General features: G+C 39.4%; 1 protein-coding gene across 9 annotated transcripts in view; it reads right to left on the reverse strand.

Moving 5' to 3' along the window:
- BACH2 (BTB domain and CNC homolog 2) overlaps positions 1–27750 on the reverse strand; it is a 643272-nt gene that overhangs the window by 135395 nt on the left and 480127 nt on the right. For 7 of the 9 annotated variants that reach the window (XM_050788079.1, XM_050788075.1, XM_050788076.1 and 4 more), the window contains one exon: positions 22125–22273. The gene's annotated coding sequence lies outside the window, so the exon portion shown is untranslated. Of the gene's footprint in view, positions 1–2254; positions 14996–22124; positions 22274–27750 lie in introns of those variants that run through there. The other 2 variants (XM_050788082.1, XM_050788080.1) reach the window with 2 other exon arrangements.

The following is a 27750-nucleotide window of genomic DNA, read 5'->3' on the forward strand; positions in this document are numbered from 1 at the left end:
GGATGCAGAGGACGAACTGGCCACATTGGGGAACAGTGAAGGTGGGGAGGGAGAGGGTGGAGCTGAAGTTCACTATGAAATGAGAACACAGACTGACTGACTGGCTGAACATAACTGACTGGCAGTTAAGCTGCCATTGAGCTTTGTTTGTTACGTGTTCAACACTTCCAAATGGTGGTAATCGGCTGTGCACAAGACATGGTTGCTTCTCCCCAGGCCAGGGGGTGTCACCAGACACATACGTTCTTTCAATGGAGGGAGATAATAGACTATGCATGCAGTGTGGTCACAGTGTATTTATCATTGTAGCTAGTCCCCAGAGTATACCACAGGACTTGACATATACTAGATGCTCAATAAATGTTTATTGAATTCATTCATTCACTCAACAAATATTTATTAAGCACCCAATCCATGTTGGGTGTAGTTCTAAGCACTGGGGATACATCAATGACTATAACAAATATTTCTGAGGTTCCTTGAGATCTCTGTGCATTCAGTTTACACCCAAAGCATAAACAAAATCACTTGGTATTCAAGAAATGCTTGGTATTTTTTTCCTCCAGAGTTAAAAGATACTTATTTGGAAAAGTATCAAACATCCCATTTGGAATTAAGTTCAGAGCTTTTAAAAAATTGTGGAATTAATTTTGAGATTGAAATTAAACATGACATGCTATAGAATATATTCACTCAAGCAACCATTTAGGAAGACCTAACTTGTAAGCTCATCTCAGGCACCACTGAGTATAGCAGTGATGAATCAGAAAGTCCCTGTCCTCAAAGATCCTATGACATAATAATAAGGATAAAATAAAGACAAACACATTGCACGGAAACACAATGCTAGGATGCCCAAATATGTCTTGCTTTTTCTTTTCTCCTTGTCCTGCTTAAGAGGCTAGTTAGCCTCCACCAGGTATGCCCTTACTCTCTGCTTTACCTAGCTAACAAACTGGCACCTGTCACTTGCTGTCTACATCACAGCTGTTTGTGAATGTCTTAGGTCCTCTGCTAGATGGTGAACTCTGAGGGTGGGGTCTAGCTTTATTCAACTCTGCAGAGGCAGTGTGGGGGATACTAAAGATAGGAACAAAGTATTGTGGAAACTCAGAGGAGTGAAACTTGAAAGCTCAAGTATCTTTGCATTGGTTTATGAAAAAAGGGCAAATGTAAATGTGTACTTGTGTGCAAGACAAAGGTCCAGATCATTTTCTGGTGAAAAGAAGAAAATTGCTTCTTTTTTAAAAGATGTTACAAGTTTCCTTTAAACAGAGTTTGGCAGCTGACGAAACCATGGACAGCAAATGACCTCGAGTGTTATGTGAGATTTTAGAAACAAATAAATGTACTGTGAAAAATAAAGCTAATGTCTTTATATTTCACAATAAAAGTCCTCACATAGCACCTTGGTTTTCAAAGTGCTTTTGCATATGTCTCTTCTCATGTGAATGTCAGGACAATGCCGGGGTGTCCACAAGGTAAGCATTTCTCTTCCTGTACCTCCCATGGAGACGCTGAGGCCCAGGGCTGCCGGTGAGTCACGAGCTGACCCAAGAGGCAAGAGCCACGCTCTTTCCCATAGTCAGTGGCTCCCAGAGAAACACCATGCTCCGAGCTGACCCAAGAGGCAAGAGCCACGCTCTTTCCTGTAGTCAGTGGCTCCCAGAGAAACACCATACTCCATAAGAGGTGGGGAGAAACAGTTTTTTGTTGTTGTTGTTGTTTGTTTCCTTGGAAAGGAAGAAATTCAGCTTTCTGACCTAAAAATTAGAAATGACTGGAGTGGTAAAAGTTATTCTGCTAAGTAAAAATCAACATAGCTAAGTGGGAGAAAAACCAGAAGAAATTCTACATATTCTAAGGGATGCACCTGGAGAGTGTGTGGCTTCCGTTCTGACTTTTATATGGATGAGGATAATTAGCATCGCTTTCCTGTAAACTGTATTCAAATTTCCACAAGCAGCAATGCTCCCCTGGATTCGCACTGTCATCATTAAATCACACTTACAGCATGTACCAGTTTACACCCCGGCACTAAGTAAAATACAATTTCCTTTCTTCCTTTGATTATTTTTCCTTCCTTCCTTCTTTCCTTCCCTCTGTCTTTCTGCTTTTACTGTTACTCACACATTTACTGAACTAGATCTCATGAGGATTCCTGGGCATCCACAGATGAATGAGCCACAGTTCCTGATGCTCGAGTCACAGACTAGGATGGGAGGAAGCCTGAAGGCGGGATCGTATCACTCACTTCAGTGTGTGCCCCACAGTCCGCTGCTGGGTCTGAGACAAGGACTTGGTTCCTGAACACTGAGTGGATGGATGGAAGGATGGATGAGATGCCTGTATCCGGATGGCAGTGTTCCAATTTCTGACTCAGTAAAACAGTTGAAATTTCTCCTCCCCTTCCCGTTGCTTTTTCTGTTTCAGCAACCCCCTTTCAATGAGAGAGGATGTGAACAAGAGAATCAAATTGGCATTCTGAAGCTCTTTATTTAAAGGCACGTATTTAGCAATTTGCTATGTCTGAGTTAATATATGGGTTAAGTTCCCTGTGAATGACACTCTCCTAACTTTAGCAACGTCATAAAGACAATCAGTTGCTGTGTGTCTGGCAAGTTAATGACTACAAGCCCAAGGGATGCAAGAATGGGAAAATGTTAACGTAAAAAGAAAAGACTTTAAGCAAATGCAGAGGAAAATGGAAAAGGACTCACCACTCCCTCCCCAAAATGCTGCATATAACATCTTGTTTTGAACAAAAAAGTTACTGAGAATATTATTTTAAACTTTGTGCTCATTAGAATAATCCTTTACAGAATGCAGACAAGGCGGCGATTAGGGAAATTAGCGGGAGATAAGGAAGAAAAGAGTATTAGGAAAAGATGGAAGCAGAAGAGGAAGGAAGAAGAAAAAGCAGAGAAGACGACTCCATGTTAAGGTGACAGGGAAGCAGGAGAAGAATGCGAGCATGAGGTCAGGTATGCAGGCAGGTAAAAGAGAACCTTCCGAGAACCTGACTGGCAGAGGTGGGTGAGAAAGGACACTCCTCTACTGTCTTCCTCAGCTCCAGAGGGTGGAGGCTGACAACACGATCATCTACTCTGTGGCAGGTACTCTGCTGGGAACTTTTACATATAACATTTTATTTACTCATCCAGTTCAAAGCCACCTGCAAGGAAGGAAATTATGTCCATCGTACTGGTGACAAAACTGAGTTCAGAGGTTGTCGGTCGAGGAGCAGGGGCTCTGGACAAGCAACCACCTACAGACAGCACATTGCCATCCACAAAGGACTCCTTCATCTTCCTTAAACCTCCTCAATTCTGTGAAGTGAACAATATCATTTCCATTTTGCATGGCAAGAAATGCAGGCTTTGAGGGAGCCACTCACACAGCTAGCAAGAGACCAGGAAGCACATGGACTGGGACTTGATCCAATGCTCCTTCTGTTTCACTGAACAGCCTCCTTGAGGAAGTAGCTGGCTCCCTTGTTTTCACCCCATCCCCAGCTTTATCCTGTAGCCTGTGGCCAGATGACTGCTGAGTACCAAGCCAAGCAGACCCAGCATGGCGGTTGCAGTTGATGTCCCAAGATCATCCTGACTGTGATTCTGTATGGAGTGAGGACTCTGATTCTTTAAAATACTAGGGTTATCTGGTTTGTGCTCCTGCACAGTGCAGCAGTCTTGTCTACAGCAGCCCCCGCCTCAAATATGGCCCAAAAAGACAATGACTCTCATTCTAGTAACAGGGGGTTCACTGTTACTAAATGAAGCCACAGGTTCCACTGTGGGCTAGCTGTATCTGGAAGAAAATTCTTGTTTTGAGCCCAAATCTCTTTCTCTATAATTTCTTTTAGTTCTGCATTTTCTAGAATAACAAATGTCTTTCAGATATCTAAATGCAGCTTTTGTGTCTTTCCTTGTTTTTCTCTTCTCCAGGTTAACCTTTCTCTGTTCCTTCAACCACTGGTTACAAGACAGTCTCTGACACCCTCTCCATTCCTGATGCTGTGTTCACAGAGCACTCAAGTTTGTTTATTTTCCTTTTCTTTCCTTTGTTTTTTGTTTTTTTGTGGGGAGTCAGAGTCTTGCTCTGTCACCCACGCTGAAGTGCAAGGGCATGATCATAGCTCACTGCAGCCTCCAACTCCTGGTCTCAAGCAATCCCACTGCCTTGGCCTCCCAAAGCACTGGAATTGCAGGCATGACGCACCACGTCCAGTTTATGTTCCTTTTCAAATGTACTGGTATAATACTCCTAATGTGATCTAAGTACTGCAGAATCTAATGAAATCATGACTCTTCCTTCTGTGGGCATGAGACCTCTTTTGTCACAGTTAGGATAATGTTAACTTTTTCAGTAGCTACTTTGTGGAGGAGAAAGCTAAGTCACCAAGGTCTCGCAGAACAGCATAATAAATTCTGCGAGGGAGGCAGTCAGTGGGCTATGGCATCGCAGAGAAGGGGCAGCAAATTTTGCCAGAAAGGAGCAAAGAAGCCTTCTTGGAGATGACACTTGAAGAACAACTCAAAGTGAGAGCAAACCAGGTGGAGAGAGTAGAAGGTCTTTCCAGGTGGATGGAAAAGATTTTGCAAAGATGAGCTGGTGAGAGAGAACATGGCGGTACTACAGCCCTTTCTTCCCCATTGCTTCTCTTTTCAATTCCTTTCTTCAGCCTTTCTCTGACTTAGCTTCACTTTTGGATGTTCTTTTCAGTTAAGGCTTGGGAAGACCCTTGCATAACACAGGGGTTGGGGCGCCGATCCCCCACGCAGTCGGAAAGCTAGGTATCACTTCTGACTCTTCCAAAACTTAACTAATAGCCAGCTGTTGGCTGGAAGCCTCACTGATAACATAAATAGTCCATTAACACATATTTTGTATGTTATATGTATTATATACCTACAATAAAGTAAGCTGGAAAAAACAAAATGTTATTAAGAAAATCATAAGAGAAAATCCATTTACTAAGTGAAAGTGGATCATCATAAAGGGCTTCATCCCCACTGTATTCAAAATGAGCAGACTGAGAAGGAGGAGGAAGAGGGGTTGGTCTTGCTGTCTCAGGGGTGGCAGAGGCAGAAGAGGTGGAGGAGATGGAAGGGAGGCAGAAGAGGCAGGTACACCCGGTGTAACTTTTATTGAGAAAAAATCCACGTATAAGTGGACCCACGCACTTCAAACCTGTGTTGTTTAAGGGTTAATTGTACTATGTTCTCCTGTTTTAAGAAGCATCTGTTGCATGCAGTTGAAGGTTCTTCAACTTGTTTACTGTATAAGTATTAAGTGAGCATTCAATAGCCAAAGCACTGGCGGTGTTACTGTTAATAAGTAGTTTTGGGGCCTGTTCTCCGTTTTGGAGGCTGCACCTCTACTTGAGTGAACTATTTGATTAGGGTAGAAAAGCAAATGGTACCCTAAGTATCAAAAGATAGCCAAAGGTCACTCAGGGCCATGGGCTGGACCACAGTGCTCCAGGGTCTTTGCCCCGTTATGAGCTGACCTGTTTTTCTCTTCAATGCCTCCGGCCAGCAGTACTGAAATGAGACATTTTAGGGTTTCCAAACTGTTTCTAAGACTGTTAGTCACAAACTCTTATCAAGCAGTTTTCTCTGGTTAGATAGCAGACAGGCTCAGAGCCTCACCTTTGCAGGTCAAAGCTCGAGAAACCCTCCACATGATAATTCACACATCTGTTATTTCTTTTACCTGTCCCTTCTCTGCCTTTAGCTTCTCAGTCATCCAACCCTGCCTCTGTGAAAAGTACACAATGACTCAAGGCTTTTCTTAGACCTCTGACAGGTGAACAAAGAAAAACACCTTTCACAAATCCATCTTATCAAAGGATAGAAGAAGAGAGAACAGAGCCTTTAGTAAAGAACCCTAAACATCCCACCAGAAAGTCCCAAACAACCCTGAAAAGTGAGAATAAAACTACCAAAAGCTGACAGAGGGTAACAAGCATTATTTCCAACCCACACTTGTCCTTCTAAAAAAAACCAACCCGCTACTGAAAAAACCCCTGAAATGTATGAAATCTAACATCGTTAACATATTTCCTGTCCTCACATAGCTTATAAAAATGTTTCTGAGCTTTTCCCTGGCTCATTTACAACGATGAGAAGGAGCAAAAAGGAAATGCAACAGATGGTACTGAGGGAGGAGGTACTACCGTCCTCGCTCGCAGTCATCCATCTTCACAGTAAGTCATCCCCGCTTGGGCGAGGTTTCAAACGTTTTTCAGATGTACCAATGGCGTATTCTTGCTCAAGAACAATGAAGATGAGGCTCCTTTAAAAAGCTTCAGGTTAGAAGGCATGTTTACTACTGTCTATTTTTGTTGCTTCTAAAAGAGATCACCTCAGCTTTCCCTCTGAACCTCCCAAACTGACTCCGCGAGAATCTAATCTGGTACTGATTTAGAGCTGACAGGTGGTACATGCATAATTAAAGATGACCTAACACAGAATGCTCTCATTCCTGGCATATTATCAGACACTTAAGCAAAGCAATTATCAGTAGGCAATCTTTTCTGTCAACAGAGATCGAGATGAAACATTTCTTCAATTAAGAGAATTCTGCAAAGATGCTGTACATATCCATCTGCAAATACTTGAAAACCTTTAGAGGTGAATACTAAGTCAGCTCAATGAAACACCTTTGGCCAGTTAACACATGCTCTCCTCTCCTCCCACTTTTCCTGGAAGGTCACATTTCAAACATCAAAATCGGAACCATTTTAAGGTGCCGCCAGACACCCTGATGTGAGCGGACAAGGAAATCTCTGCATTTTTCTGCCTTGCTGAGGTTTGCAAATATAACAAGTTTTCCTTAAAGGTTCAATGCAAAAAAGGACAGGGTTCACCTTAAAGCAAATTGAATTAAAATTTCCCTTCAAAGCAGGATTATTCGCTCCCCGTGCTCCACCCATGTCAGAAGTATTTAGAGAATTATTATCAAACCTTAAAACTTCGTCTTGAATCTAAGTGATTTAAAGGATTTTTTTCTTTCATTTTGAAGAAATCAATATTATTCAAAGAAAAAAGGGACTTGACAAAAACGGAGGAATTTCCCATTTCAGGGGAAGGAGGGAAGAGATGCCGCATTTCCTGATAGAGTACTGTGCTTTTTATAAATTATAGTACATGCACTTTGTAAAAATGAATGCATTTAAGCTTTCCTTAGAACAGAAATTGCTTTAATGTTATAGCGAGACAAGTGATTTTCTTTTCTTTCTTAAAAGGGTAGTTTATAAGTTAATGGTTTTTTGAAGCCCATGTAAAAATTGCCTTCCACAAGACAGAGAACTTCACAATGTTTGTGGTGCATATTTTGCCACATTTCACAAGAGGTCTTATTGTTTAAATTCTTATATCCTTATGTCATATGTGAACAAATGACTTTATTGTTCATTTGAACATGTCTTTATAGGATCTCTGGTGGTAGAGCTAGTGTTGTTGTTTGCATGTTTTCCCCTCAACAAGCCAGAACAAAAGTCTCTTTTTCTGAAGCACTGGGAACTCAGGGACCATGGCAGTGTGGCAGTAGTTGTCAGCTGGAAACACCATAATGATAATGTAAGTGAAGTGCTCACATTAAGGGGTTGACTTCTGACAAGTCAAGGTCTATAGAAAAGTTTCTGCTACAGCAGACATTATGGTAATGCAAAACAGAAGTACTTAATAGAACAATTAAGAATCATCCAGTACACTATTACTGCAGTAGGACTCAATTCCTTTCAAGATATGCTTTCCTTGGAAGAGACTCCATTCAGAATATTAGGGAAAAAATATCAGTAGCCTTTGGGGAGAACATACTCAGATGGGAGGTGGAAGTGATGGCGGGATCATTAATGGGAGATTCAGTAGGACTCAAAGCTCAAGTTCATTATATTTCTTAGAACTAAGAATAGCTTCTGAATGAGTACTCACAATTCTCCACAGACCTATTTCTCCTAAGGAGCTCCCCCTTTCTCCCTTTCCAATTTTAATCTAAGAAAAAGAATAGAATCCAGACAGACATGGGTAGGTAAGCAGGAACAAAGGAACCTCTACAGAATGGAAGAGAGTCTAAGCTAGTTCCATTTTAGATGCTGTTAAATCCCTTTGACCAGGATTCAATTTAGAACAACTCAAAAGATACAGTTTGATAGCATGCTGCATCAAGAGGACAGGAAAAAGAAAGAAGTCACATGTGTAATGTTGTGGCAAACAACAAAATGTGATTTCCCAGTGGATGTCACGGACGAAAAGAACATTTAAGATATAAGGCACATACTACCATTAAAGTAAACAGAATACAAAAGGGAAAGATTTCAGTGAGTTTATGTAGGGAGAGACCCTCATTTCTCACACAGCTCAGAGTCCCTGACTTTTGTAGGACTTCAGTGAATAAAGCAAAGTCTGTAAGCACAGCCTTTCTATGCTGAGGATGATATATGGCACAAAAACATTTTACATGATGCCTTTTACACTTAGATATTATTTTAGAATCATAAACTAAAAGCATTTTTAAGGTGGAGGTACCCTGCATAAAATAGAAGTATCTTATTGTTAACCAAGGCATCTCCTGTCCACACTCAAACCTGGCTTTCCAAGTATGTTGGCTTTACTATTTTATGATTGGATGAATAAAATAAGACTGTAACTATGGCTACAAAATAAATTACGATACCCTGACCCCAACGGAGTATTATTTTGGAAAGAATAAAAGTAAAATCCAAGATATTATTATCATCACTGCGATCTACTTGTGACCCTGTTTCAGAAAGGCTGCTAAAAACCTGCCATTTGGAAGCCTTGTGGAGACATTTTTCAGAATCCTATGTATTCTCTCTGTTAACTGATCAGAGATACTTCTCAGGTTTATTTCACTAAGGACAAAGTATGACACATACTTAAGAAAGAATGGATATTGTTTCAGAACCTCTATCCATTCAGGAGAAGACACTTGCTTTTTAGTTAAGAAATGACTGTGACTAATTCCAGAGCACCTGGTATTGGCTTTTTCAAGAATGAGCATTTGAAATCAAACTGGAAAATGGTGACTAGCACATCTGCAATGATCTAGATGATGGTAACAGATGATCCAGAGATGGTAAGAGACAGATAAACCCAAAAAGGGTGGCCTCGCTTTGCTGCAGAGGGATAAAATAGAAGAAGTGAAAAAAATGGTTTTTCTCTACAAGTCCCACTCTAGGAATCACCCTTGTTAACTTTGAGTTCTTTCACAAAATGAAATGTTATGTGCCAGTACAATCTGTTTCCCTTAGGGATGGAAGGTGATGAGGGGAGACCAGTGACAGGTGAGATTTAAAGGCACGTAAAGGAACGGTGGAAAAGAAATGCATTATGTTACCGAGAGAATGAGGATTAAATCTTCATAATGCGTGTGAGATTCTCACAAAAAGAAAACAAAACAAACGCAAGTTTTTACTCAACACCTAATGTCACCCAGCTGTGAATAAAAGAAAAAGAATCTCACACTGACCAGTTCATACAAATCAACTAACACTTATTCCCTTATGGTCCATTGTAACCCATACTCCAAGCAGACATGATGTTCTTTCACATGTATGCATTTGTAACTTTCTGAAAACTAATTAGCGAAGGAGAATACAAAATAGGCAGGTATAATGGAAACCAGTGAATTCCATCCCTGAAGCTAGTTGTACTGTAATATCTTCTGCATGGTGCCAACAGCCCCCTTTCCCTCTGCTCATTCCGACACAATGCCTTCAGGTCTGTCTAAATAACGTAATTTACTAGAGTGGAATTCCCTTGGTACCCTGTGCAGTACTTGGTGACAGTATCATTTATACTCCACCGTGCCGTGGCCTGACACTGATCCATCGGCCTTCATCCCTCATTCAGAGGAGAGCATACAATTTCACCTTCCTCCATGCCCTTCTCTGGTGTGCATGTACACATTCACTCCACTCAGCCCTAATTACAAACCTGGGTTAAAAGACTCTCATTAGATTTATATTTCTCATTCCAAATGTCAATCTTGTTGAAAATTCCCGTTTTCTGGAGGATTCATCCATTAGCAATAAACTTTAAAGCATCCTGTGACTGAGTGCATTAAACCAGCAATGCGGACATGCACTTAAAATACATCATTAGAGAAAATCTCCATTGCAAATACTTTACACTATTCAACCAAAGGAAAAATGAGCCCCGCCTGGCCAGTACCCTCAAACTGCACATGAAAGATAAGTTAAAACTGGCAGTTTTGCAGGAAGAAGCACACGGTGTATCCACAGGATGCATTTCAGAATCTGTCATTCCTTATGAAGGTGTGGGAGGGAATCACGGCCAGGGTCTAATTTATCACCTTCTCTCACCTATCATTTTTACAGAAACTTCCGTCTATGGCAAAGGGCAAGAGGGATGGCAAAGATAATGGGGAATATATGAGTGTGCGGAGGGAACAGAAGCTGTATCTGCAATGCCAGGAACTTTGAAAGTCACCTAGCATGATTTGCTCGGCCTGAAAAGCATTCTTCTATTTCGTTAACGGAGAAAAGTGGAGAAATCAGCATTGTCTGTAGACACTGGAGGAAGCAGGGTATCATTTTAATACAAGACAGATTTCCCTGGCGGAGTTGACCTGAGAAATGTCTTTATTCCAGACTGATGGTTCTTAACACAAAAACCAAAAATCTGATGAGAATACTAATATGTAAATTGTAAGTCACAAATTGTATCTGGGACAGAGATGGTAGGACCGTCTAAGAAAAGGAAAATTTGAGGAGGATTAAAAAAAAAAAAAAAAAACAACCCAGCAAAATACAACAATTGAGAAAACTAAGCCACCACTGTTTTATATCTGTCCCATATTTTAATTCCTTAGCTTATAGGTTTAATTCATCACTTCTTGTCAGGTCTCAGGTGAGGCAAAGTTAAGGTACAGTCATAACTTCTCTTTAACTTTGATAAATGAAGAAACAGAATTCTAGGAAAGTCCTGCAGCAGGTTAAAGGGAGACTAATTTGAAGTCTTAGCATCTTATCCTGAAGGCTAACAAAAAAGTTATGTCCACAATTATGACTCTGTATTGTGAAATACACAATATACTTTATAATGCAAAACTTTGGTGGGTGGAAAAGGACTCTAGAAGGACAGGTATACATTGTATTAAACAGAAAATAATTTGCAAAGCATAATAAATAAAAATAAAAGCAACAGCAATTGTTTTCTGCCTTTCAGCATCTGGTCAATCTGTCAGATTGTTCAGTAACCAGAATTATAACAGATGCAATATTTTCTGTGGGGAATTACACCACCACGGAAGCTAATTGCTCCTGAAGTTTTGCCCATTTCCACCTGAAATATTTTTTTAGCCTTACTTGATTACAACATTAGCACTGTCTTTCATAATGTACACCAGCAGGTACTACAATTAACATGCACAGATGTTAGAACTGAAAATCCATGTTTAAATAAAAAACATAGGGAGAAAGTAAAAATTACTGAATATGCTCAACACAGCGCTAATCTTAAAAGGAAAGAGAGGCTTACATTGTGCTAACTTAATGGCAAAATAAAAAAAAAATCCCCCAGATGGCATTAGTAACCTAAGAAGAAGCAAACCACTCTATAAATGCCTGTATTCTTCTGAAACACTGAACCAGAGGCTGATCTTTTGTCCACTTAATTCCAAAATTTGTACTCCAAGAATAGAGGAGAACTCCCAAATGCTCTAAAATTCTCCAACACATTTTTATAATGCAACTGCACAAATGACAATAACACCAACATCATTTTGTGGAGTGCTGACTTTGTGCTTTACATACGTCATCTCACCGAATCCCCACAACCACCCTCTCATTCAGGTAGGCAGTACTACTTCTGTTCCCGTCTTCAAATAAAGACACCCAGGCCTAGGAGAGGTTAACAGATCAAGGTCAACAAGTAGCCAAGCTAAGATTTGATCCGGAGTCTTTTTTCCCTCCTAAAGCTCTCAACTCATTGTAACCACTGTGCCATACTGTCTGCCACAGTTGGGGATGCCAAAGAGAAATGTGATTTGCAGTCTTCATTTTTCAGTCTTCTGGAATGACTGCCCTCTTGACTCATCCATTTCACAAAGCGCATCAAACTGAAAGGCTCAGAACACTTGCAGACATTCTCATTCTTTGGAAATGCCACAGCCACTCAGTCAGTGGAACGGGACAGCACCATCAATGGGATCGCGAAGATACAAATTTCCCTGTGAATGCTGGTGCCGCCTCTCTTTGGTGTTTCTTCTAGCCACAAACAGACACGTTATCACTTACTGTGGTTGCATTCGACTCAGCAGCCAGATGCAGGGGAGTTTTTACTTGGTTAACTGTCCCTCCAACATCTGTGTCTACAGAAGGTACTACAGGGCAGGCGTGCGCTCACCCTTGTCCCTTCTCCCTCCCCCATCCAAACACACAAAAAGTTTTCCAATCTCTAGGGCAACACCATTAAGATATCCTTTCCTTGCTGTGCTATGAGTTTACAAGAAAGAACTTTCTAACAATAAGCCAAGAAGATGGAAGTTGTAAAATCACATTTCAAATAACGCAATTCCTTTTTAAAAAAGATTCAAGGGTTTCATGCTTCTTTCTTCCTTCCATCAACACATTTTGTTTATGTATGAGTTGGATCTTTCTTCCTTCAGAAGGGAAAAGTGCTGATAAACTGTCATGTGTAGACAAACAACGCAAAAACTTGGTTGCCTTTTGCTATTTAAACAGAGAAAAATTATTTCCCAATATACCCCTTACCAGACAGATGCAAAGATGTGGGCAAGCCAGTCATCAGAATTAACAGAGTGATTTTGCTTGCACTACATATTCTGATTTGTATGACTCTTATTTTTAGCCATGCACAAAGGGCAATAAATGGAAAATCTTATTCTAACCGCTACTTTTTCTGGGCCACCCACACTGCCCCACCTACCGCACAACTTCACAAATGTAAAAAAACCCAGCCCAGGGTTTGTCCTAACAAGGGATGCAAAGTGGCTAAAATGTGTGACATTTTTTCCAGTTAGTGTTTGTACTTTCATTTTTTTTTTCTGTCTCAGGACTTTCAGGGAAAACAATGTTGACTTACCAATGGGCATTTTCAAAGACTCTACGTTGGTATGTCAGTCAGTGTACAGACAACGTGATCCGCAAGGCACGGGCACCACCCTGCCATGAACCACATCTCAGCCAATCTTCCGCAAAGAAATGTACCCAAAAACTTTTCTGTAAATTCGGGAAGGTGATCCACACCTTCCAAATTTTGTTTTGAAACAATGATGGTATTTTGAAAGTTATTCAAATTAACAAAAGTGATATCAGAAACATAAACATTTCTAAAACAGAGCGGGCTGTGAGGAGTGATTTTGCCAAACTTAAGTCAGTAGCACTTGACTTATATCTGCTTTTAGTCTGCAATGGCACCACGCTTACTAAGGCACAGTATCCCCATGCTGTCCCTTTCCTTTTGTGCATTTTTTCTTTCTGTACATCTTAACCACACTTCTCCACCTGATAACCTGAAGCTTATCAAGCATCAATTCACACATGGATATCACTGTGGATTGAAGCATCTGATATTTAGAGATAACCATCTTGATGGCAAATAATAAAAACAAAATTGACGAAGAGGATGTTTGCTAGGGGCACAGAGAAGATAGAAATGAGAGTCTATTTTTGATTACTGTCTTTCCAGACTTTTAATAAAAAGTTATTATAGTCTCAGGATACCAATTAAAATGATTGTTCCTCTGAGCCCTCTGCAAACCACAACAGCAAACATATGCAGGTAACAATTAACAGTTAATGTTTAAAAGTCTAGTTCAACAAAATCACCAGAATCATTAGGAAACAAAGGGAGTCAACTCTGAGAAAGGCATCTTTACCTGTGTGCCTGCTCATTATCCAGAAACTAGAGGAAATGTTCTTTCATCGTCTGGTAGTTAGCACATACCCTGCAGAGCTAACACCGTCTTCGTGCGCGGTACTCGAGCAGCTCTGATGAGATGTCTCAGAAAATCTTTTTTGGGTGATAGTCCACTATCATCAGAACTTCTGACTTGTGTTGTAAAAACACAGGCAATTAAGTATTACACAAAGTGGGTCATACGCCACTGAGACAACCACACCGCCCCCAAATCAGACTCCAAATGACTGTGCTGTGACAAGGTAGGAGGGGTCTGAACACAGCGAAAGCAAAACTTTTATGTGGTGAGGAGCATTTTAGTTTTCACTGGTTTAGGTTAGAGAAAGTTAATCTCAATGTCAACTACAAAGCCAACAAACTTTTAGTGTGTTCTTGAATTTATATGACAAATGCTGGCTGTTCATGTAATGGGAAATTCAGATCCAATGTCATAAACAGTCTGAGGGACAGTCTCAGGCTTAAATGACATGCCCATCACTAAACAAGTGAGCCCTGTGACTCAGTGAAGGAAGGTGGCCAAATCGAAAGTAAAGATAAAGAACTAAATTCTCATTATCCACATTAGCATCTCCTTCTCCAACGGAGGATCAAAGTACTGTATACCACTCCCTCACACCTGTACCCAACCAGGGCATTCAATACAATCGCGGATGCTACCCAAACACCCTTCAACTGCTGTAGGAAAAAGGTCAAATGTAGTTACCTCAATTGAGCACATTCATTCATCTATCACTGAAGAGCCACAGAAATATTAATTCAATACACACTGAGTCCCTATTATACACAAAGACACAGAGGACATGAAGGGATGCTCTCAAAGTCACTGCTTTCAAGGAACTTAAGAGTCCTGTACAGGGGATGATAAAATCTAGATATAACCAATGTCAAAGACAGAGTTTTTCTCTTTTTTTAAACAAACAAAATCCCTTCTAGCAGCTGCTTACTAAATACTTCCTATTCTACTGACATGAGGTTTGTAGATGACAATTCTACCACATTTCTCGATGAATCTTTTAACAATTCCTTAAAATTTCCCTCGGTTTTCTTTCAGTGCTCAAAGCCCTTCCTAACCTTGGCCAAGCATTAGGATTCATCCTAACCCGAAGGCCTAGTACTCTCCAAAGGGAAGCACAGAGATACCAGCACAACTCAAGGAGCTATAAAATCACACCACAGCAATCTGAAGAGATGCGTCTTTGAAGGGGGATAAAGGATGCAAAGTTAAAGGAAAACTCTGTTCACAGCACAAGAAGACATATATTTGAATCAAATTTTGTTATCAAAATTATAAAATCAGAATTTGATTGGAGTCCATATTGTTTGGATTGTGAATGGGGAATGGGAGGATCTGGCTAACTCAACCTTTCCCGTTTCTCCCAAATTGCCTTATAGTATAGTGATTACTAATTTCTAAATAATCACAACACAATCAGTTGATCTAACACCAAAACCACCTTGCACATAACTGAATCTTCCTTTATGATTCCAGAGGCCCACTAGGATCTTACAGGGCCACTCGGTATTATTTTGACTGACAGGAGGTAGAAATGAAAATACTGGTTGATAGGAATTTCCACCCGATAAAGATACTAGTGAGTCCACACAGGTATCTGTTCTTGTAAGAGCTGATTAATATAATCAGAAGGGAGAAAAAAAGCAATGAGATCACTGTCCTATAAGATGACACTTAAAGTCATCATTCCTAAGTGCCACCAGCTTGTAGGATGTGATCAGTCCAGAGCACTGCTTGTAAATTTGAAATTAGTTAACTAGTTGAAAAAAGTCTGGAAAAATACATAAAAGTATGAGTTAACAGGTAGGTTATATTTGGGCAGCCAGAATATAGGTAATTTACCTCTACTTTTATTCAATTTTCTGCTATTTTATAAATTATGTAGAATACATGTATCACTTTGATAGTAAGGAAAACAAAGCTACTTCTGCTTAGATAAAAGAAAACAATTATTTTCTGATTCTGGTTCTGTCTAGAAATCAAGAACACTTCATCAATAAGTTTCTGACACTTTCTGTCAAGAAATCAAGAACCCAGCATACTAATCTGAACTGAACTGATAACAAATAAGGCATGGAATACAGGAAAAATATGCTAGAAATAACAGCTTATAGCTTCTAGTTAAGTACCGCAAGGACTCTAAAAATCTCGCTATCCTGCAAAGCTTTGTAAATACTGTTCTGGGGCAGAAGAGCAGAAGTGCTTTTCCTCCTCATGTCGCACAGTTTATGCAACTTCCAGCTGCCACAAGTCTGCAGGCGCCACACTCTTAGAAGATCTATCTAATGGGACATCCTTGGAAAAACATGCTGCAATGCCCTGGGTTAAATCCGGGCTCAAAGAGAGGCATCATTTCACTAGTGACAGGTGCATCCAAAAAAGAGCACACAAACCATTTCTTAAAAATCAACAGATTGGAAACTATTAGAATAAATTGATAAACCATTTGTGCTACAACTGATGTCACTGGGTAGGCGGCTTTATAATAAAACATAGATTATTTGGAGACTCATGACTCACAGGGAATTATCATTTGAAATTTTTGACTTACATATTAAAGTATATAACCATGCCAGTAACATCACTCCTCTCTGTACCATTAGCAGAGAATGAAAATTAATTTTGATGATCTCTTGAGCAGAACATAATCTGAATGTGAAACGGAATGTTACAAATAATCATATAATAGGCTTTTTTTTTTTTTAAAAAAAAAGAAACAGAATTGGCTTCAAAAGTACGCCGTTCGTTTCCAATGATTATAGGAGCTAAATATACAGGTTCATAAAATGATTTCATATATTAGTTTTAAAACCAGTAATATCACAACTTTTAGAGTGCTTAACATAAACAGAACATTTAACATTTAACCTCTGGCACTGGAAAGGTGGTAAAAGTCAAAACTTGCAGTTTCTTGAGAAGAATAAAAATGAATGGTATATTGTTCTATCGCCAGTCAATATTTTTAGATTATTATTAAAGCATGGAAATAGGTACACTAAAACCTCAGTTAATTAGACTATTTGAGGACAAGAATATTTATTATTATTTTGATTTTCTGGTTAATTGACAACTAGAAAATGCTTTTTGTTGAAGGTTTTCCAAAGCAGTTTTTCCTCTTTATAAAACATCTAACCATTCTCAATGATTCAGCAGGTCAGTGTCATCAGCTACAAGTATCCTCCAGGGTTTACACCCCACCTTTACTCAAAACCAAAGCTATCTTGTTTTCTTCATCACTGAAAAAGGGAAGTGTGGTATGTGCGGTAGGGTGGGGTGTGTGGGAGGGAAGGGCAGGGGGTGGGGAAGTATGAAGGTTAGCTAATTCAGGGTTCTGGCTAGTTGGGTTCCAGGTAGCAAAGCCATCAGTAAACATAAATTCAATGTCTGGAACCAGGCACATCTGATTCCTGTGAATGATGAGACAAGGAGACAAGGAGATCCCACCAGGGTCTGTTTTTGTTGGTCTTCTCTACCTTATGTCATTTTATCTCGGTGATGGCTGGTTTGATGTTCTTCTCTGGGGAAAATCTGTGTCAGTGTGTCTGTACAAAAATTATGGTCTGTGAACTCATTGTGTCGGGGGGGAGTTTATTTTGATTAGATTCCATATCCATGCCATTTCAACTCAAGCTTAGGGTGGATGTCAAAGATGAATAAGTCCTTACTTTCCTCTCCCTTAGACTTGCTGACCTGAATTTTTTCCTCTACAAAAACCTTTAATTCCAGGTTTTTTTTTTTTGTTTTTTTTTTTTTTTTTTTTTTTTTTTTTTGTATCTTGGCAGCTCCCCATGGCAACTGACTCAGAAACCTCTTTTCCTTTGCCCTGTTTTCCAATACCTAAGTGAAAAGCATGAAGAGTTTCTTTCTAAGCAGGTTTGGAAAGTCTGGCATGAGAATGAGTGGACTGATTTATATATATTGTACTTTAACAAATTCATTTTACCTCTTTTCAGTTACACCTTTTCCTTAAGCCAAATTATGTATAATGGTTCTGCTATAGGGCCTCTGTAATAGACTATATATATACTGGTATCTTAAGGAGAAAGTAGGATAATTTAGGATAGCAGTGTCTGAACTTCTTGAAACCATGGATCCTTATATACGACTCTTCAGGAATTCTAATCCCTGGCCAGCCCTAGGGGTAGAGGGTGAAGGGAGTGAAGACGACCTGAATAAAGTATGGCTACTAGGCCCCATAAAACTGTTGATTGTTTTTCAAGGCCAAATTTCTAGAAATGTAGAATAAAAGGCAAAAGCCAAAAAAAGTAGGGCACAATGGACTAACCTAGTGAATTCCATCCTGTGTGTTCCTCACAGGACTACAGGCCACTCACTAACCTGTCTGTGACTTACCAGTACCATAATACCTGTAAGTACAGAGATTTGGTGATGGGGGATAAATCCTGCTTCACTTGGAGAATGTAAAACAGGCATCATAATCATCATAGGCCCTACAGTGGGAGAACTATCCGTTGTGGATTTCCTCTCAAAGCTTTCATTTTCTACTGTGCTGGAATCTACAGCAAGTCTGCATTCCCTGGTTCCTGCCGACATGTCCACCTCCACTGATTAAGACCCTTCAGGAGCCACAGTCAGGTCCACAGCTCCGGGACTCTCTCCATGCCAGTGCTCTGTGCATGGACTGGTTTACAAACACCCATCTGGAGGAAATGGAGCAGCCCCACTGCTGAAGCATGGGTGGCTTACACTTTCCTTCGCCCCAGTGAAGCAGGTCTTCTAGATGTGTAAATGGCATTTTAGTAGAGACCACAGTTGTTTAAGGCAAATTCCCTTGATGGCTTCTGACAACTGTGTCTTTACTCTGATAGGAAACTCATTCCTGGGACTGAAGTATATACCATTCAGTGGATCCCTTACCTTTGTTGTCTTCTAAGGGCTGCCCAAAGGGTAACAGGGATGAGGGAGGTGTGAGAGACATAATGATTGGTTCTTCCTGCACCCTCACGAACTGCAGCATCCCTATCAAGCACTAGCTAGTGATTCTGCGCAGCATTCTTAGAAGGAAAGCTTTAAAAATTATGGTAAAATATATACAACATAAAATTTACCATTTTACCCATTTTTAAGTGTGCATTTCAGTGGCATTAAATACATTCACATTGCTGTGCAACTATCATTTTCATTCATCTCCAGAACTCTCCAATCTTCCCAAACTGATACTTAATATCCATTGAACAACAACTTTCAATTTTTCCATCCTCCCATCCCCTGGCAACCACCATTCTACTTTCTGACTCTGTAAATCTGACAGTTCTAGGTACCTCATATAAACGGGATATTTAATATTTGCTTTTTTGTGTCTGGATTATTTCACTTGGCATCTTCAAGGTTCCTCCACATGGTTAGCGTGTGTCAGAATTTCATCTTTTTAAAGGCTGAATAATATTCCATTGTATGTATTAATATATACCACATTTTGTTTATCGATTTTCTGTTGATGGACACCTGGGTTGTATCCACCTCTGGCTACTGTGAATAATGCTGCTATGAATACGGGTGTACACACATCTATCTGCTCAAATCCCTACTTTCACTTCTTTTGGAATATACCCAGAAGTGGAATTGCTGGATCACTTGGTAATCCTGTTTAATTTTTTTTTGAGGAATTGCCATACTGTTTAGTATTTAATTTTTTAAATTCATAAGCTTTATCTTAAAGAGCAGTTTTAGGTTCACAGTAAAACTGAGCAGAAAGTACAGAAGTTTCCCACATGCCTCCTGTCGCCCTCTGCCCCACAAGATTCAGTTTTATACTCACTCCGTGACTGAACGCTATGTCCAAAGCTATGGGGAGTGATCCAGGCAGGTCCTGCCAGATCCAGCAGGAGCCTGAAGCCATGATTCACCTAAGGAGTCACAACAACTTCTTTCCTTCCTGACCTGTAGACAGGAAACTGACTGACAGCAAAGGTCATCCCACAGGAACACTGGATGTGCAAACGTGGAGATCTGCAGAGTGGTAGAGCAGGAGAGGGCACTAAGGGGCATTTGACCCGACTGCTTCTTTCACATTATGGTGAAGATGCCTCATAAACTGATAACCTTCCTTCCAGGAATGCAGGGCAGAATGACTAGTGCTTGTTGGAGATGGTGTATTTTTGAGGGTGGAGTAATAATAATTACATCACTCACAACTCTGTCAGCCCTAATCCCAGCCCTGTTACCCTTTGGACAGCCCCCAGAAGGCATATCTGGGTTAATTCCATTATAGATCACTTTTAACACTTATTGGTTTTTGTCTTATTTTTCTGATATTGTGGGTTTTATTTTAAACATTTTAACATACACCTACTGTACATTTAAGTCTATATCCAGGATTTTTGACTCTATTAATGTTGAGGCAATACATATGTTCTTTCATTACATATTTGCTTGGCAACTGCTTTATTAACAGTGATTATTCTCAACTCCAGAGTTATAATAAGAGAACTGAAAATCCTAAGTGCTACTTTGAATGATAACATCTACCATATCCAAGTAAAATGTTATAAACCACAGTGCTTATCCACAGGTTTAAAATGCCCAGAAATTTCTCAAATGTTTCCTGGACAGTATGATTCATACTATTTTTATACTCACATCGACTCAGTGAAACAAAAGAAAAAATGCTGTTTAAAACTCCTACAGTCAAAGCTCAGAAATATACAATGCATATATCTATTCACAGGTACACATGTACATTTGTATGTATGCTTACATGTGTCCAAATGTGCATTTGTTTAGTCAAACTTTTCCACTTTTTTCTATTAACATGGAATAAATTGTTCTTGTCCTCAGCAGTTAGGCAATGGGCCTATTTGAAAGCTAACACCACAACATGATGATTCACAAAGTTTTTCAGTCTTGAGAACTTAAAACCTCACAACACCTGGACTTCCTGGCTTGGGTTATTCACTGGAGCTGTGCTTCCCTTCCCAGGTGTGTTTTTTTTTTTTATTTTTAACTTTTGTGGGTATACAGTAGGTGTGTATATTTGCGAGGTACATGAGATGTTTTGACACAGGCATGCAATATGAAATGAGCACATCATGGAGAATGGGGTAATCATCCCCTCAGGCATTTATCCTTTGAGTTACAAACAATCCACTTATACTCCTTATTACAAAATGTGAGTTATTATTGACTATAGTCACTCTACTATACTGTCAAATAGTAGGTCATATTCATTCTTTCTTTTTTTTTTTGTACCTATTAACCATCCTGCCTCCACGCCCTGCCTCCAACCCCCACTACCCTTCCTGGCTTACGGTAGCTATCCTTCTACCCTCTATGTCCAGGAGTTCAAATTTGATTTTTAGATCCCATGAGTGAGAACATGTGATGTTTGTCTTTCTGTCCCACATGTGTTTTGTAAATCAAATCACATTTAAGTGTGTGAGGGGAGGGATAATGCTATGATGACTCACTCTGAAAGGGAACAATGTATTTCCCAACTCAGGGGAAAAAAGATTTTTGAGTATGTCTAAAAGCATGATGAGCACACCTGCAAAAGGACTGTAGCTGTTGTTTTAGCCTAATAACAGTACTATTAGTCACACTTGTTGAAAACTAGGGACAAAGAATGGCTGGTACTAGCAACTCTGGGGTAAAGCTGGCACAGAATAATGGCATCTGCTGGGCTGGACTTCCAAATGTGAAGGTGCTAAGTGAACCTTAAAACTCTTTTCTGAGACACAGTGTATTAAGCAAAGCATTAAGTTTCTTAATTCAATGCTATTTATCACTCAAGTATATACAGTTTTCTATCTTTTTTATCCTTTCAAGCACATGAGTTAAAACAGTGATTCTCAAATTGGGGTCCCTGGACCAGCTGCATCAGCCTCACTTGGAAACTTGTTAGAAAAGCAAATTCCTAGCCTGTACCAGAGCTACTGAATCAGAAATCTGGGCATGAGGCCCAGCAAGCTGTACTTCAACAAGCCCTCCAGGTGATTCTGGTTCAAGCTGAAATTTAAGAGCCACTGAGTTAAGGAACCACCAATACACAGATTCCAACCTTTGCTCCTTTGCTCAATGATAACTCTCCAGTTCCTTTGTTTAAAAAAAAAAAAAAAAAAAAAAAGGGAATTCATGTGTGCTTGGGCTGTTTGTTACTATCACCTAAGAAAATATTTATTATTGTTTAGTTAAGGAATATAAACCTGGTCAAAACTTACATGTAATTTTTCCAGGTCCTGTGCTGGCTTCGAGTCTTAGGATGCAGGGAACTGGGCGAAGGGAGAGATGAGAAGGCTCCGGCAATCCATTCAGACATGGACCCCAAAGTTTTGTGGGGCAACCTTTTGACAGGTCAGTGAGTGTCCACCTAATTGGGTAGGAAAAGTTGTTCATTAGCAGATGAAAGTATGCATGTGAATGTTTCCCCCTCCCTCCTGCTATCTCGCCATACTCCGTTCTGCTTGTTATGATCTCACACAACTGTCTGCGCCTCTGGCTGTGGGCCTCTTGACCAATCCCCATGAACAGAATATGACACCACAGCCCGTGGTATAAACGCCTGGGCTCTGCCTGGTAGAAGCCCTATTCCTTGAGGTATCTCCTTTAGGCGAGCAGCCCTCACGAGGGGCTCTCCTGAATCCAAATGCAGCCTAGGAGATAGCTCCGTGTCCAGTAAGTTATCATCTTCTCTATTTCATCTCACGTTTTCTATCAGCAAATCATAACACCTTGGTTTAAAAGACACATGTGGCCATTGTAAATACAAGATATTCAGGAAGCAAATAATTACTTTAAGAATTCTGACTGAAATGAGATGATTCCCTGATGCCTCAAATGTGTTTCATAGAACTTATTGCAGAACATTTGAAACATACAGAAAAATAAAGAAAAAAATAAAGATCAATGGTAACCTTGACACCGATAAATCACTAATGATGTTTTGTTGTATGAGTCCAAAACTCCTTTACCGAAACTCTTGGGGCCAGATATGTTTCAGAATTCAGAATTTTTTGGATTTTAGAGAGTATTACAGCGCAGCTACCATTTATTACATTATTATCTTGTGAGAGTATGGAGCAGCACCCTATAATATTAAACATTAAATATTTCTGCACAAAAATAGATGCATATTCTTATTAAGTGGGGGTAAAATACAGCCTCACATTAGTTCAGGCCAGGTTTTCCTACCAAAGAAGTTACTAAAAATAAAACAAAACACAACCCCTTTTGATTTCTGAAAACTTTTGGATTTGGAATTAGAGATAAGGGATTGTGGACCAGTATTCTTTTAAGATACATGCAGATACTCAGAGTATTGTTTCTACTTTTTCATTCAATTCTGAAATAAAATGTGAGTTATATCAATATGAGTATTTCCCCAAGTTATTAAAATTATTCAAAACATGTTTTTTAAAGTTCATGTGTATTATATCCCATAGAAATATATCTTATGTATTTATTTCCCTCATTTTTGGAATTGCAGATTGTTTTTTTCTTTGTTATTGTAAATAACACTTTAGGGGACGTTTCTGAATATCTGATTGTCTAAACTTCTGAACATTTTCTTACGCAGGTTCCTAGAAAAGGAATTATTGCATGAAAGGGCATAAACATTGAGAGTCTTGATTTTCTAGAAAGGTTGCACCAATTTATATTTTTTCCAGCAGCATAAATGCCTGGTTAATTACGAACCTTATCATAGACAGAGAAAAATACACTTGCTCCTCACGCAACTTAACAAAATTCTAATCAATCATGACCAAATGTAAGAGATTTTATTTATGTTTTCCTAACACAGAAGATAGTGAACAGCTTGCTGTTTTTCACATAACAAGAGAGAAATGGAGTTAATTTAAGTTTACCATCAAATGACCCTCATTAAGCCAGACTGAGTTAGACGTGGACAGTGGGGGAGCTGTGACTTGTCCATCGATTCTTCACATGGAAAAGCATGTGAGAGAATTCAGAAATAATTCACATAACATCATGAGAAGAAAAACAACTGCTTATTTGTGGGTTGATAATTCAGCTTCTAGAGTAGTGAGGCCTTGTATTTCCCTTCCTTCTGGTGTTTTCCTATTTCTTGGACATTTTGCTGTTCCTCAGCATGGCATCAGAAAGCAGAAAAATATGCGAAGACAAAATCAAATCAGAATAGCTAATAATAATGGCTAACCCTTATGCATGATTACAGTGTGTCCACTCCAATGCCAGGTCCTTGTATGCATTATCTCATTTAACGCCAAGTGCATTGGTATCAAAACTGGTGGCTGGCAAGTTTGAAAGTATGTGCTCACTCGTTGGTCCTCCTTATGCCCCAATAAGTTTGTAGGAATTTGAGCTTCAGAATTTCAAAGATCTATTCAAGCCTAGTGTCTCATTACTATGTTGACTCCAAGTCTAGCTATAAATCACAAGCTTGAGCTTTCCACTTTTTGGTCAGTACCATCTATAGCATCTAAACGAAGCAGAGAAAGTCTAAGAAAATTCTAGACAATAGTAAGCCCTTTGAAAGTCCTATATTGACATGGGGAAGGCTACAGCTCTTTGAGCACAATAGAGAAGGATGAGGTGAGAGTGTTATATAACACAAAACAGGTTATACATGGAGAAATACGTGAAGACACAGATAAAATACACACTTGAAAAAAGAAACATACAAACCCATTCTTCCCAAATGTGGCTACGAATTAGGAATGCTAAAGCAGGTCTTACAGCACCAGGTTATTTTAGATTTATAGCTTTTCCTAATAATCTTTCTTTCTCTTTCCCCTTTATGTATATTTAACCTTACAGGATAATTGGTGTAGAGAATGCCACAATTTTCATATGCTAATAAAAGCAAATTGAAGTGGTTTGTTATATTAAATGAAATAACCTCACTCTTTAACTGATGTATAAACTCAATTTCTGCACCCACTAATACTATAAGATGGTTATGGTTTGAGGAGAGGGGGTGCAAAAATTTCAATCTTATTTTGGGAGTGAGTTAAATTGATCATTCCCAACAATCTTATGTAAAAATAAGGACTGTTTCTATCAAAATGATCAAAAGACCAAAGAGAAGTGGACCATTTCCTTCACTGTGGCTTTACTTCATAATGTAAGCATCATTTTCCTGATAATTAGGTGTCAAAGCAGGTAGAATAGCTAATAAATGATTTTTCTTTGCCACATTCAGGTATATGACTAAGTTTTTAAGCAGACCAGAGCTACAGGGTGTGAAAAATAAAATGGGAATAGAAGAAATAACCCCTCAAAGAGTATACTTTGCTTTTTCCAAAGGGCCTAACTGCTTCAGGGGAAATACAAAAAACAAACCACCATTAATAACACAAACGATTACCGGATGCTCCTTGATACTCAAACTGTACAACTATCATTGTAAAGCTAATTACAAATTTGGATTCTCTCATTTTAAAAATATATTCAAAGCAACCCACTTCTGTTTCAATGCTGAACCAAAGTCTGTGCAATTGGCACACTGTCAAAGTAAAAAAATACATATGTATATATATATACACACATTGCATCATTTGCACTTGAACAAAGTTATTACTTTCAATGTCACTAAATCCTGAACTGCAAAACACCGCAAGCTAAAAGCAAGTATTGCCACATGGTATATTAGCTTACATTTACAAAAGAGTTTATAGTTTTCCAAGCCACAGAGATACAGAGTTTCCCACTCACAGTAGCTTTGTTATGCTGGGCACCCCACTCACTGCCTCAGAGCCTACTATCTCTCGCAGGTTCTTGTGGGGATCACATGAGAATGTATACAGAGTGTTTTTTTTTTTTTTTGCAGATTATAAGACATACATAAAATATTAGGTATCTTTTTTTTTTAGCTAAACAACTCTGAGGCATAAAGATATTAATCGCCATTTCATAGTTCAGGAAAAGAACACAAGAAGATGTAACAAAAAAAAGTGCTAAGTTAGAAGATCTGTTTTATTTCTAAATTGGCTATAAACTAGCTGTCTGACTCTCTGGGTCTTGATTTCTTCAGTAAAATGAGGAGGTTGGATGAAATGACTTTAAGGTCTTCTGGAAGCCAATGGATCTGTGATGTAGGACATGGCCATGGTAGTGATGGGAGTGCCTTAGGAAGTAATCCCTCCTGGAGGCCAAGGAACCATGAGGTCAAAGGTAGCATCCATCAGTGTGAGGCCTGCAGTGCTGGCACAGAGTCCTTGAGCAGCCCCCAACTCCCAGAGATGAGCTAGACATTAACTAACTCATTTTTGCTGGACTGAGGGGAGGTTGGTGAAATCCTAAAGGAATGGCCAGGGCCTCTTGGGCATTGGAAGGAAATACCAAAGAAACTTAAGCTAGCAGGTCTTTATTAACTGGTACAAGTATTTTATAACATTAACAACTGGTATAGCCAAATAAGTATATACCAGCTGTCAGTCTTGCTAACAGTTTTACTGTTGTTTGTCTATCAGTCTCAAAGAGACGGCCACCACGGAGGGCCAACCACCTTGCTCGGCTAAGTTCCTACAGTGTGGAGGGGAGATGTGTAAGAGGGGCTCTTTTTGGTATTATAATGAGTGCACATTAGGGTCACATGGGAATTTTACTTTAAAAAGACACTAATTTAGGCCTCTACTACTGCTATTCTGCTAGCATTGTCTAACACAACTTTCTGTAATGATGGAAATATTCAATATCTCTGCTGTCCAATATGGCAGCCACATGAGGATACTGAGCACTTGAAAAGTACCTAGTGAGAATGAGGAACTGAATTTTTAACTTCAATCCATTTAAATCAACTGAATTTAAATAGCTACATATCATTAGTGGTTACCTGATTGGATAGTGCAGCCCTAGGTGGCTTCACATATTAGTTTTCTTGGATCTATTTCAAACCCCAGAAACCCACAAGACAATACCCAATATAGTCCTTCAGTAGGGATTCACTGCCCTTCTCCTATGTGTTGGGCAATGTTTAGGTGTCTCAAAACCATGGTGAATAAGAGTACCATGGACACTTCCTGCCTTCTGGCATTTTGCCGCTAGATTGATTTCCAAAGACCTCACAAAATCTTGAAGTGGCTCACCAGACCGCTCTTAGGAAAAGGTGGGTGATGAGATATGGTAATGCTACACTAAGCATGAAAGCACTGCTTTTTCATTTCTTCGTATTTACTGTTAGAGAAGTTGGGGGAAAGTTTAAAAAGAGGTATCTGAATGGTTACTATTCATTCGCTTACAAGTAAAGTAACATATCCCAGATATGGGAAATTATCTGTAGGTAATTACCTCTTGCATAATCTTAAACTTACTTAAAAAGAAAAGTCAGAGGAACCGCATTCTTAAGCTAAGAAAAGTCAATGGTATTCAATTACAGCAACAGCCATACAAAAGTACAAGTGGGTCTCCAGCTGCAAACGGTGGGCAAGGGAACGTTCATTCCGATTAGCTGTGAAATGATCAGGTTTTCTAGAAGGTACTTTTTGTATAAGTAAGGCTGACTGAATTCTTTATCCCAACTCAACTCTTAGCTAGGATTTTCTTAGTGGCTTTAATGGGATTTGATGAGGAAAACCCCATTTGCCTGTCCCTAGGAAACTACAGGTGAAAGTATTTTTATTTACATTACCAATCTAATACCAACAAAATAATTTCTAAGAAACACAAAAGTGGTTTAATGATCTGATTTCCAATGTTGCTCTCAATGTCCTCCTGTTGTCAATTCTCTCCTATCCTAATCACCTCTTCCTACCTTAATTGGAATCTGGAGTGATACAAAAAACATAAAACACGATATTCGGAACTGGTTTACACTCTTGTTTGAACCTGAATCCAGGTTTGCCTAACCTTCAAGGACAGGACACT

The sequence above is a fragment of the Macaca thibetana genome, chromosome 4, assembly GCF_024542745.1.
Source record: "Macaca thibetana thibetana isolate TM-01 chromosome 4, ASM2454274v1, whole genome shotgun sequence".
NCBI lineage: Eukaryota > Metazoa > Chordata > Mammalia > Primates > Cercopithecidae > Macaca > Macaca thibetana.